This window comes from Leucopleurus acutus (assembly GCF_964270905.1).
Source record: "Leucopleurus acutus genome assembly, chromosome: 21".
In the NCBI taxonomy this organism is placed as follows: domain Eukaryota; kingdom Metazoa; phylum Chordata; class Mammalia; order Artiodactyla; family Delphinidae; genus Leucopleurus; species Leucopleurus acutus.
In genome coordinates this window covers 5,681,929-5,694,272 of record NC_139163.1, presented here as the reverse complement: position 1 = coordinate 5,694,272, position 12,344 = coordinate 5,681,929, and the positions used below count along the sequence as shown (strand labels likewise).

Sequence of the window (12,344 nt, the reverse complement as noted above, 5' to 3'; positions counted from 1 at the left end):
GCAGCCAAAAATGAAGAAATAAATAAATAAATTAATTTTTTAAAAGATCTGAAAAATGCTATTAAAAAAACAAAAAATTTATTAACTATTCAGAGTCTGACATATAATTAGAGCTCAGTAAATGTTATTAAACACATATTCCGAGTATATGAAGGTTTATTGTCTCCTGGGTGTTTGATAAAGGTCATTGGTAGTGAAGATATTTCAGAGATACGAAGAAGGAAATATGAATGACAGCGCCATTTCCATTCAACCAGATTCCACAAGGAAAATGTCAGTTTGCACACTTTGAGGGCAGGTGTATTAACTACATACAAATCCACCAATAGAGACAAATCGCATTCATAGGAGTTTTGCACAGAGCTTCTTGAGCCCAGTCAGACTATAACGAAGTGCAGAAGAGACCGCATTCTGTACTCACCTTCCAGGTGAGCATCAAGGCCAGTGTAGCCTAGACTCTGAAGGAGGCTCAACTCCCTCCCTCAGGCTCCTCAAGAAGATGGGGTGATTTATTTATTGTATACTTGACTCATTTTCCTAGAAAGTGCAAGCCCGGTGTGCGGAATCTGTTAGGTGGTGAGAACGCCGGCGGTTCACTGTTCTTTCCTCCACTTTCAGCCTCCCTGTAAACTCTGCTGAAGCCTAACCCAGGGCCTGGGAACCACAACTTCAGAGCCGACTCCCGGTTGCCAGGTAACCACCTGGGCGCGCACAGTCTCCGGGGGTCAGGGGCCGCCCCCGCCTCTCCCCAGGCGCTCCAATCAGCGGCCAGTGTGGCTGTCACGTGGGGCTCGGAGCGGGACCCGGAGCGCCGCGCGCGCGGCCAGGCTTGCAGAGCCCGCCTCCGCGCCCTTCAGACCCCGCGGCCCGGCCGCGCAGCCTCGGAGCCCGCGGCGCAGGAGGAGAGGGCGGTGCGGGTCGGGTCCGGCCGCCGCGCCCGCTTCAGCACCTTCCGCTGTCCGCCGCTGCGGTCGCCTCGTCCTGCAGGTAGGGGCCGGCGGGCCGCAGGGCGAGGGACGCGGGCGGACGCGGGCTGGAGGAGGGCGATCTTCAAGCCATGGGGCGTCGCGGGGCTGGTGGGGGTCCGCCCGCCCCCGCGACGGTCGCGGACCCGCGTGCGCGCGTCCTGTGGGGCTTGGCAGGCGATGAGGCCCCGAGCGCCCGCGCCGCTCACCGGCCGACGACGGGACGCAGCAGAAGCAGCAGCAGCCCTTGCGCCTCTGAACTGCCCCTGGAGTGTCACCTGCGACCCTGACCGGGGACACTGCCTTATGTTTTAAGCTTATTCAGCCTCAGTGCGTATAGAGTCTAGATTGTCGCTCTCGTTACTGTGCCCACGGGCGCTTCTGTAAGGACCCCCGCCCCCCTGAAGGTGGCCTTCGTACTCAGGCTGCGGCAAGAAACCCTGGGGTCAAAGGGAAGCGCGTCCCAGAAAAAAGACAGTATTGAATCTCAGAGGCGCACTGTGTGCTAAGCGAATCTTAAAAATATAATCTTTCCTATTTTTCAGAAGCTAACAAACCCAGACTTACTTTTTTGCATGCAGATATTAAAAGGAGCAAGCATTGGAGCTGACTTTTATTGTTTTTTACTATATTAAGTAAAAGCAGTTGATTTGAATGAAGTTTAGTGATGCCTTGGATCATGTATCAGAAGTAAAGCACACTTGTTTTGTAACTTCCATGTCCATTTGTATATGTATTTGTTGACTTTTTTTATTTAAAAGTCTCCAACAATGGTTTGAAGAGAGAGATTCCATTTCTTTCATTGTCGAGTATTTCAGAAATAGATACCCTTCGGAGAAACTCATTTCCCTACCAAGTTTTATAACCGAAATTACGAGTCCTCCTTGAACATTTTAAGTCACCTCAAGTGAGAAGAAGCTTTCCCTTTAGGGTTTGTTTCTCTAACAGTAAATTCTTTGGGGAATTTCAAAGATTCTCTCCAGGTTTTCATATCTAATTTCTTGCTCACAAATCTCCTAGGCTCATCAACAGTGAGAGGATAGTCTTGGTGTGATTATCATAGAACACAGCATGGTCTTGGGTGTTATGTTGTCTCCCTCTTACTGGCGTTAGTGGAGCTGATTCTGGGCTTGTGGTGTGGACAGCCCCTGCAGAAAAGCGCTCTCTTACATCCTGTTGAGATTCTGCCTCACTGGCCTAAGTTTGCAAGAAAGTGAGCGTGGTCACGTCTTACCTGTGTGAAGGCAGAGATCTGAGAAATCAGTCTGACAGTCTTTCCTGTTCTGTGATCTAAAATTAAATACAGTAATTAAATGCCTTTGAAAAGTTGTCAGTTAATTCACCAGAGTTTGGGGAACCGTGCTTTAGGTGATAGTTTAGAGATTAATGTTACAAATGCTAGGTTTAGGTCATTGCATTGAGAGTTCCTGGGAAGTTTGCTCAACTGGAATTAACCAAGGCTTGTTTGAAAGGGCCCACATGGAAAGCAAACTCATATACTTCTTAAGTGAGCTCCACAAACTTACTCTATATTAAAATGGCTAGTTGAATTTTACTACTTATGTTGAGCTGATTTTCCCTGTGTTTATAGTAATAGGAATACTTAAAGAACTGTGGGTATCTCTGAAAAAAAATAGATATATTTACTTAAAAGTTTGAAATTCTTCATTCTTTTTATCTTTAATGATTAAATATTGCTGTACTAAAAACTTTTGTTACTACTCACACAATAATCCTATATATTCAAAAGCTGCAAATCATTTTAGCTTAGAAAATAATGTTTTTAAATTCCTCTGCTCCCAGTAGACGGACTTCTAGAGCTAGAGTGTTTTTTGTTGTGTTCTGTGGACTCTACCCTGCAGCCCTTACCTGAGCATGGGTGAGCTACAGCAGCTTTTATATTGCTCAGAGAAGAGTAAGAACAGTTTTATGTTTGTTTTTTTGTTTGTTTTGCCCCAGTAGATACTGGAAGTCCACCATGAATGATTAGACTGTCCCTGTCAATAAAATATGTGCAAATTCTCCATACTACCTAATTTTACTTGCCTAAACTCTGTAATGAAGACTAAAATGAAATTCAAACAATTTGGAAGGATCCAAATGTCCTTCCTGTATTCCAGAATTTATTCAAAGTCAGATCTAATATGCAAGAAAGGTAATGGTTTACCAGATTACTGAATAACGTGTTTACCCAGCCATTCATGGTAATGATGAGTATACAAACATTACTACTACTTTCTGCAATTGCTGAATTATCTCATCTTGTATTTTGTATCTATTCCATGTAGCAGATTGAAATATTAAAGTGAAATTATGTATGTAGCTTCCAGTGTGTCTTCAGGAACAGAGATCTTACTGAGAATATTATAATCCATAGAAATCACATTAGGAGATTGGGAGGGATTTCTTACTAACTGACACCTCATTTTCTTTCATGTGAGAAACATACATTAGACCAAGAGTGGCTGGCATTTTTCAACATCCAAGACCATGCTGTGTTCTATGATAATCACGTGGAGATGATTCTCTCACTGTTGACGAGACTGTTCCTTGGAGATTTATGAGCAAGAAATTAGATATGGTTACCTGGAGAGAATCTTAGAAATTCCCCAAAGAATTTACTCTGTAGAGAAACAGATCCTAAAGGAAAAGCTTCCTCTTGCTTGAGGTTACTGTTACTGTTCAAGAAGGACTTGTAACTTCGGTTATAAAAATTGGTAGAGAAATACACTAAAATGATCAACTTTGACCTTTGCCTTTGTGTATTGAAAGGGAAAAAAATCCCATCATGACTGACTAGAAGAATTTCAAAACTTCTCATGGTAAAACATGGGCTGTCACATGAGGAGACAAGTTTCAGGTTGTTTTTACTTGATCTCAATGACTAGACAAATATAACTTGAAATAGGCTAGACTTTGTTAAAAAAAAAAGCAACCTGGAATTGCATCTAGATATCACATTATCAGCTACTTGAGTGAGATAATTTTTTTTAATAATGATAAAGGCTTACTTTTTTATTACAACATTGATTTAGTAGCGTAATTATCTCCTAAAATTCTGGAAGTCTGTATTCTAGTTTAGGAAATATATGTGTCACAGAAACAGGCAAATCTTGCACAGTAAGATCATAGGAGATAATTCAGCAATGTTATTTGCTATTAAAGGGATAATTGATAACTGTCATGTTCATCATCACGTTGCATCAAAAGGTGCAAGAAATAATTTTCCATGCTTTGGTGAGGATGTTACACCATTTAAAATTTGGTTTATAAATTTGAATGCTCAGATGTAGAGAACTCATAGTGGAGGTTGTTAAGTAATTTACCTTATGTTCAGACTTGTTCTCTTCCAGTTGTTGACACTTTAAGTTATGAGCATGTACCAGTATCTCAGGTGGGCTCATTTGCAATTATGTATAATAAGCTCAATTTCATATCTCATACACAAAAAAACTTTCCAATTGGAAAGCAGAAAATAGTTCTCACTACACAGACCAGTCGTGTATGATGTGCTGTTGGAAAAACTTCATTTTTCAATACAATACAGCGCCACATGGAGCCCTGAAAATTGAATAGTTGGTTAATAAGAAGTAGGTAATACTTAATTTTGGCCCATTAAGATAAAACTGTTTGAATGAGTCTTAATGAAAAGAATTATGCAAATTTTATTTTTAAGATAAACAGGGTAGCAGGTTTGAAGGAGTCATTTCAGAATTTAAGCTAGAAGGATTCTTAGAGACCAGTCAATCTAACACCATTAACACTAAACACACAAAAATTAAGTTGCTCAAAATTGGGAAAATTTCAATGGGAAAGCTGGTCTGGAACCTCAGGCTCTAACACTCCGCATTGTGCTGCTCCCTAAAGAGGTGTAAAAATATATCACCTTTCTCTTTTATTATATTTCTTTAAGTGACTAATTCAAAAGTTTGAGTAGTTAAGATTTAGATCACTTTTGTATTTTTTAAGTGACTATTGTACATAATGAACAAATTGCATGTGTTTGGTCTCATCATATAGAAAGTTTGCTTAAAATATTAATTAAAAAGTGTTTGTAAAATTTTTTAATTAAAAAGTGTTTGTAAAAGTTTTTGATTCGCTCATTAATATGATTTAAGTTTTTCTGCAAAGTCTTCTGTGATTTGGGGGGGATCCAGTTATCTTATAAATTCTTTATCCTAATGCACCTCAATGGTACTTAAGTGTACATAGCCATCACATCTACAATTGAATGTTAGAAATAAGAAGCTTTTGGAAGTTACATCTGAAGCCTGGATTATGGTTACCATTGGGTAAAATTTTGAAGTTGGACACATTTATTTTCTAGACTTTCTGACCCTTTGGTACTAGACGCCATCTAGAATGGTGTTATTCGACATGTATCTTAGACCAGCATCCCCTGGGAAAATGTCAGAAGTGCACACTTCCAGGCCACAGCCCTGCCAAATCAGAATATCTGAGGGAGCATCTGGAATCAGTGTTTTCAGGATGCTCAAGTGATTCTAACGCAAGGTCACGCTTTAGAGGTACTGATAGAAGGTACATTGTGCCACTGGACCTAGTCCTCTCTTGAACTGGTAGTGTTCGTATACAACTCCACCTTTGAAACTTTACTTAAACTACTAAATAAATGAACTCATTCCTGAAAATATTGAATACAATTGTGGATACATTTCATAAACATTTAAATTTCAATAGTAGCTTTTTGGACACAATATCTCACTTGCATTATTAATTACATTAGTTCAGCTTTGTGGGAATTTTATGGTGGCTAAGGGAATAATTTTTGACAGGTGGCCCGTTGACTAGATTAGTAACCTGTCTCATATATGCGCTGGTCCTGCCTTAGCTGATACAACTCTTCACTTATCAAACTTTAGGATTTATTTCCGGCCTCATATCAATGTATGGATGCATATATAAAAGAAATTTTGGATGTAGTGACTTGGTGTGAGCTGTTTCTTAAAGCTTTCAAGCTTTAAATCCATTTGATTTCCTTTGCTGGTTTTTCTCAGCATTTGACAAAAATAAATATATATATATATATATATATTTTTTGGTACGTGCGCCTCTCACTGTTGTGGCCTCTCCCATTGCAGAGCACAGGCTGCAGACGCGCAGACTCAGCGGCCATGGCTCACGGGCCCAGCCGCTCCATGGCCTGTGGGATCTTCCCGGACCGGGGCACGAACCCGTGTCCCCTGCATCGGCAGGCGGACTCTCAACCACTGTGCCACCAGGGAAGCCCTTGACAAAAATAAATTTTAACACCCTTGGCCCAGAACATGAAAATGCCAGTCTAACTGACTGTTTCTGCCAAATGAGAATCCTGATTTTCAGACACAGATAACATAAAGACCCACCCTACTTGAAAAACTCATATACAAAGTCCAACTTACAGAACAGATGAATTAGAAGGGGGATGGGCATCCTCAGGTTTGACAGAACAGTTCATGCCATAGCGTCTCAAGTCCTCCTTCATGAGGAATGATCCTATTTATAAAAATAAAGCTACTTATTTTTGCCATACCCTATTATAAAAATAATCCTACATCTTTATTATGACAATGTTTACATGTTTACTTTCATGATGTCTCTTTCAGTGGAATATTTACCTCTTCTTAGTTTATGGGTGAAAAATACGTGATCTCACTCTTCTATTTCTCTTTGGCTGAGTCTCTCAGAATGGTTAATTGAAGGTATATGAATGACCCTGTTGTTCAAGAAAAGTGTATTACATCTTTGATCAAATTAAAAATCTTTTCCACATTGCAGGTCAAGAGATTCTGTAATCCTTCAAGCGCCTTGAAAATCTAATTTCATAATTCAAATCCATATAATTTTCACTTTGGTGGTTAAAATGTAGGAAGTATAAAAATAAATATCTAGATGAATGATAGATTAAGTATATAGATGGATGATGAAATAACTGCATTCACTTTGCCACATCTTTGAATTAGTGTTCTGGTCTTCTCCGTCTTACCTATAATCCTTTGTTTTGCTGATCAAATTGGAATTCATACTGGTATAAGTGGTCATTCTGTGAGTCCAAACTAGAACAACCATAATGACCTTATTCTTTTCTATTTGCTCTCTAATCCAGGATTTTAACATAGGTTAATACTGTACTTTGTGACCTATTTTATCATCTAAGCTTTTAAGAACATTAGGATTTGACATATGTTGGAGATGCTGAGATATAATGTCCTGCCAAGCACATGAAAGGTAAATTTAGGAATGATTGAAATTTAAGAGATTAATCTGGTCAGTAGAAGTTACCAGAGGCAGTTTATCTGATAAACATCTTTGCTATTGTTGAACCGAGTAAGTAGTTCTCAAGCTTTACTGTGCTGTATAAATCATCTGGAAATGATGTTAAAAAGCAGGTTTCCAGACTCCACCCCAAGATCCACTGGCCCTAGATTGTGATCCAGGAATCTTCATTTTTAGCAAGTTTCTCAGTTAATTCTGATGCAAGAGACCGGAGAACCACACTTCGAGATGCACCGATTTAGAGATTTTAAAGTTATATTTATCCTTGATAACCTATGGCTGTACCTATCAGTGAAAATAGTGCTCGTTTAGAATTATGGGTACTAGACAGAGGAAGAAGTTCTCAAGTTAGTGGGCTAGTGGCTGCTTAAAAAAAAACCTTCCATTTTTTTTTTTTTTTGGCAATTTCCGAATGCTTTCTAATGAGCACGTATAGTAAATACTAACATATTAACTATATGTGCTCACTAGAATTTTTTGCATCACTCTGAGCATATAGTGTATTCAAATTTTAAACACTGATTTTCAACATGATATTTTTAGGTTTTTAAAAAAATTACTATAGGCAATAGATTTCTATTAAGAAAATTAACAAACTTCTGAATAGGACAAAGAGGAGTTCAAGAAAACTACCCTGACTCTCTGCATGGTGATATGTTTGTGACCCTGACCTTTGAATACACATCTTTATATACTTTGATCAATTTTTCTCTTTCTCAAGGCTCCCCGGAGTGCTTCCTGGTCAGTCTCTGCTTTTGCTGCTCCCTCCGTTTAGTGCGCTTTCACGTAGTACCTATGACACGACTATAGTACCTTTTAAAATTTTATTATTTATTTATTTTTGGCTGTGTCGGGTCTTCGTTTCTGTGCGAGGGCTTTCTGTAGTTGCGGCGAGCGGGAGCCACTGTCTTCATCGCGGTGCATGTGGGATCTTCCCAGACCAGGGCTTGAACCCGTGTCTGCTGCACTGGCAGGCAGATTCTCAACCACTGCCCCACCAGGGAAGCCCTATTTTTACTTTTCATATAGTCATATTTTCTGGTAAAAATACTTCATTTTCAACTATTTTTGTTCTTACATGTTAAAAATATCATGTGACCTAAGCTAAAGAGAGGTATACTGTATCGATTGTCACTTTGTTACTAGTGGTTAGAATCACCAGTAACTGGAGGGTGTTGTCAGCTATACTGATTTGTTGTTTTCCAAGGGTGAGCTTTCAAATTGTTCTTAGGATGTAGCTGTTTAATATTTTTGGAAGGTCTTGTCAAGGCATGAAATGCTGGGATGGGAGCTGTGTGTCGCTACAGATCGCTGCCAGCGTTTAGGCACGTGCTGGTGGAGATTGCTCTGGGGCACACCCCTGTGGAATAGTCCCGACTGAGGAGTCCGAGGATCTGCTGTGGGCGTGGCATTAGCAGGCATCCACTGTGAACCATCACGCTGAGTCATCAGACTCTGTGGGTGTTCCTGTGCACCCCCAAATGCATATCCTTAATCTAGCCCATCTCAGTCCCCTGCTGCTTGCTTTGCAGACTTTGGTTTTTACCCATTTCCTGTTGTGAGATTATTTATTCCTTGTGTCCACCTTCCTCATCCGCTTGTCCCTGACGTTGCTTCTAAAAATACTTGTGGGTTAAAGCAGCATTAGTGCATATCTCAGAGAAAGACTTAACATGTTGCAAAATATGATGGCTGGGGGTGGTAAATGGGGCAGGAAACTCTAGGGGCAAAATAAAAAGATAAATGAAAGTGTCCAAGTGAAGTTAGAAAATATAATCCAATTATACAACACCTACTTATATGTGGACAAGTCATTTCAGTTTATTTTCCCCTCTTAATTTTGTTAGTATTAGAAAGCACTGCTGTGGATTCTTAGTGTATAATTTCTTTTTATTTAGATTATATACCTGACAGCAGAAATGTGCAATTTACTGTTTTGTACCAGCAAATTTGCACATCAGCATAATTAGCATAAAAGAAACATTGTGAGCTTCCTAGAAATCTCCCTCATGGCTCCTGTCTGTCACAACTTCCTTTTCCCTGAAGAAAACTCTCTCATAACTTCTAGTAGCATAGATTAACTTTGCTGGTCTTTAAACTTTTATAAATATTAGAATCCTATGATATTCATGTGTGACTCTCAGTCATCATTACATTGTATGGTTCATCCATTTCGCTGTGTATGGTTCATTTTAATTATTGTATAGTACCCCAGTGTACGACTGTCCTATCATCTGATCTCCCAGATTGCGGGAATCTGGTTTTTAGGGGAGACTTGCGTGTCTCCCTCTCCTCAAGCCCGCTCTGAGGCAGCCAAACTCCACTTTATATCTGGGGTGGGTGCTGAGTAAGAGAGAAAGCACCTCTTCAGCGGCAGATCTGGGCTTCGTTCTGGCTCAGGATGGGAGCCCAAGATGTTTCCCTGCCCACCCCCCAGGGGCTGGTAGCTTTTGCTTCTTCCCTTCTCCCAGTTCTGTGGGCAGGAAGGAGGGTTATCTGTCCCTCCCTAGCGGCAGATGGGCTTTGCTTTACTCCCTCCCCATCGTCCCTGGGAGTGAGGGTATGTATTTCCTCTCTCCGAGTAGCTGAAGGCTTGTGCTCCATTTGGGAGAAGGATTCAGGGGCCTATCCAGAGTTGCATGCCTGTCAGCTCTCAGTAGCCGAGTGCCTCCTCTGTGCCTGAGCCACTAAGGGGGACTATGTCTGATTTGCCCCCCTCTTTCTCCTAAGCCCCCGATTGAGGCCTGAGGAGAAGATCTGACAGGTGAGGGCCGCTCAGCTTGCACCGGGGGCCTCCAGTTATTCTGAGCTGGTGCTCTAGCTCATGCCGGCCTTTAGGACTCCCGCAGGTTTCATCTGACTCTCTCCTCCCCGCTTTGATGGCAGTCACCTCTTCCTCCCGCTCCCTGGCAAAGGCGAAGCCGCCGTTAGTCTGTTTGTCTCCCCCTGACTGGTCTCCTCACTCTTTGGAATTCCCTTGATCGCTTTGCAGCCTGACGATTTAATATTCTCTTTCTCCAGAGAGAACGTGCTTTTGCTTTTGGAAAGTATGAGGGTAGGGAAGACCCCCTCAATGCAATCATTGAATGAATCTATTTGAAGCTGAACTTCAGTCTTTGTAAAGGAGCGTCTATTTCACGCCAGTGTCAAGGTGTGGACCCACGTGGTTCTCACTGAAAGGGCACCATTATTAGGCCATTTTCTTCCTTGGCAGCATATGGACGCCAGTTTTTTTCCCTCCAGTCCCATGAGATTATGAAAAGCTCTCCATAGCGTCTTAGTATTTCAGCCACTACTTTTAGATAGTCAGATCCTGTTGGGGGGAAAATAGCATTCCCCCCTCCCCAGCCCCACCCTGTTCCCTACAAGAGGGTAGCTGTGGAATGTCCTCCTCATGGTGATGGGTGTGAAAGGAAGCAAGCCTTACAGCCAGAGCTTGGAGCTGGACCATTCTGACTTCTGCCCACATATCGCTGGGGAAAGCAAGTCATACGGCAAGTCCAAAGGCAACAGGCCAGGATATATAGTCGGCCCGTGATGAGCTCATAAAAAGGTATAGGTGCAGAGAGGGATATAAAAAGGTCACGACCCGCAGTCAGACCACAGGTTACTTGTGTGTTGTATGAATCCCTGCAGTAAGTTTTCTGACGTTGCAAGCCACTTTATTTATTTATTTTCTTTAACGCAATGACATCTAGCCTTTGATTCTTTTCATTTCCTTCCATCACTAATCTTAAAAGGCAGGAAAAATTTTCTGACTACGAATTAAGTTAAATTTGTGATTTTAACAATAAATTAGTCAGTTAGACCCGTGGAGGAATACACAGATGTAAAGATGTGGAGTAAATGTCACCATGACTTTCTCCTTCCTGTTTCAGTTACTGCTAAGTGATCGTGACATGCTTCCGCTCTGAGATCAGCTAAAGGTTTCAACCCTGCGCTCCAGACCATCAAGGAGTCGTGAGAGTTGAACACTATTGGCCATTCTTATACTAAATGAACCAGATTCTATACACTCTCAGATAATCAAAATACCTGAAATACAATCAAAAATATGTATTTTTATGCAAGATAATATTCATCTGCGATTCCATGATGTGAAATATTTTACTTTTCTCAGTTCTTGCAAATATGGTAAATAGTGCTCATGGAAAAAGGTCAGGAAGTATGACATGAGAACTGCTATGTGCCCTGCAGACAAGGTATTCCTTTCAACTATATTGTATTTATAGTGACATAGTAAACACGTGGTACCTTACATGATTATAAACTAATTTTACCAATTCAAGTTTGCGTTGTATTTTCCCTTTAAAAATTAATTTCTGAAATAATCTGATTAGCCATTTCTCTGCAAGGAATTGAATGGTAATCCCATTTCCCTTGTTGATGAGTATATTACCTGTAATTTGGATACATTTCTTTAGCCCCTTTCCAAGTTGCAGTTATGTACACACACACACACACCCACACACCCCTTCGGTTCATGTGAACTACCACTAGTTGACAAACTCTTCTAGCATGTGTCAATTCACGCAACAAACATTTTGTACCTTCTATGCAAATATGAATAAAACATGTTCCTTTGTCTTGGGCAACTCACAATTTTTGTCTCTGCAAATAATCACTATCCAGTGCACACAAATATAGACTCAGAGGCATACAGATGAGGGATTTGGTGCATTTGTGAAAGGCTTCAAAGAAGAGGGACATTAAGTTGGGTCTTGATAAATATGATACAGCTCATTAGTCACAAAAAAAGGGGAAGAGGTAAGACAGCTCAGGCAAGCATTTCACAACTTAAAGGCATAAAGCCATGCTGGTATAGAACATGTTTAGGAATTGCAGTGAAAGCAGGGAGGTTAGTAAGTAAAGTATTTCATTAGTTTGTACAAGACAGTGGTGTTAGGGATGGAGGGAAGGGGCTTTTGAAGAGACATGTTAAAGGTAGCTGTTAAGACTTGGTGATCAAATGTAGCGGGAGGTGGAGGGGAAAGTGGTGAAAGAATCAAAGATGGCTCCATGTTCTTATTTCGGGTTACCGTCGAGTATAGTTTTGGTCACTGGAACAGGGAATGCAGAGCACATGAAAGACTATTGGGGGGCAGT

General features: G+C 40.9%; 1 protein-coding gene across 1 annotated transcript in view; it reads left to right on the top strand.

The window, feature by feature from the left end:
• Positions 1-874: 874 nt before the first annotated feature.
• Positions 875-12,344, top strand: part of WDR17 (WD repeat domain 17) — a 76,920-nt gene continuing 65,450 nt past the window's right edge. The window contains exon 1 of the mRNA XM_082863666.1: positions 875-987. The gene's annotated coding sequence lies outside the window, so the exon portion shown is untranslated. The remainder of the gene's footprint in view (positions 988-12,344) is intronic.